Raw genomic sequence first — 1,519 nt, 5'->3', positions numbered from 1 at the left:
GCATCATTTGTATTTACTGTAAAATTAAAAATATATTGTGCAAGGACGATACTGAAATGTGTGTTAATATCAAGTACACGAAATTACAAGAAATTTGTATTCATGCATTCATACTTTATTGTTTCCAAAGTTAACATTCGGAATTTACACCTATATTATAACTGTTTAATTGTTAATGATCACGGCGTCTTATAAACGCCCGGTAAACCAAATTATAAATCACCAATCGTGTAAGACGTCATGACATTGGGGCTTTATACAGAAGAAAAAGTGTCAAAATGGGCTTCATGCAACATATTACATATTATCATTGAATAATTGTTTAACCATTTGAACAAATATTATTAAAAAACAGACTTGTTCTTATAAAATATACTCTCCTATCGTGAGCAGTTGTATCCTGATATGATGAGTTTGTCGCATAATGAAAAGTTAAAACCTATATTTCATGACTAATAAAAATACGGAGTTTCAACCGATTTAAAAGGTTGTACAATCCTCACACTCTCTCGTTCATTAACACTGTGTGGACCACACCCCTCCGTGCATGGCATATTCATAGGTCCTTAATTTGTCTGATGACGTCATTTCGGCCAATGTAGTAACATAATGATCATTTTTTGTTACGTTTTCATACAAATTCAAACTTGTTGTTTGTACAACGCAATTTGCAATATAAAGAAGTGAAACTCAAGCTGCTGGAGCAGTATTGCATTCTCATTATATACAATAAGTTGGTCTTTTATTTCAAGCAAGTGACCAATTCCTCAAACAGTTTCAAACAATACAATACAAAACAACATGCACACATATAAGAATAAAGCTGGGGTTACCACCTTGGAACGGTTAATGCAAAGCATTGGGTGTTTAAACCAGTTTTAGAGCGCTCAACCTCACACTTTGGTCCAGCAATATTCATGATACATATAACTGCCAATACAATTTAACCTCATAGCATTGCAACTCGAATTAAACAATAATAAAACGGAAATAAAACGCATTCAATTTAATGACCATTTAATTACCCATGGTAAGAAAGACACCAGAGCTACAGAGTTACAACTTTTTAAGGAACGATGAAATGAAATTACGAACAAGTGTCAGCTACATCCCTTCTTTTTAGAACAAGATTTAAGAATAAAGCATCATAAAGTTAATATTTCAGATCATCATCGCGCAAATACAGGAAGATGCAGCAACAATGGGTGCAAAAGATCCATATTACATAGCTTAGTTGTTTATGTGACTGCTAAAAAATGAATCAAACAAGAAACGCCCGTCAGAGAGAAACTATTAATAAAGGTTAAAGCTATAAACACGATGACCCTGCGTGAGGCCCAAACAGTGAAAGTGTGTCGGATGACGCAATTTACAAGCGATGGCACGATGACGTAAAAAATTCCAATATAATTAAAGGGGCAGTCCTGTAAAATAAAAAAAGGGCAGTACTGAAAAATCGATTTACAAATGAAACCACCAGCTTTCGTAATTGAATATTTAAGAATCAAACATATAAAAT

Source organism: Dreissena polymorpha, chromosome 8, assembly GCF_020536995.1.
Source record: "Dreissena polymorpha isolate Duluth1 chromosome 8, UMN_Dpol_1.0, whole genome shotgun sequence".
Lineage (NCBI taxonomy): Eukaryota > Metazoa > Mollusca > Bivalvia > Myida > Dreissenidae > Dreissena > Dreissena polymorpha.
This window is presented reverse-complemented; position numbering follows the sequence as displayed.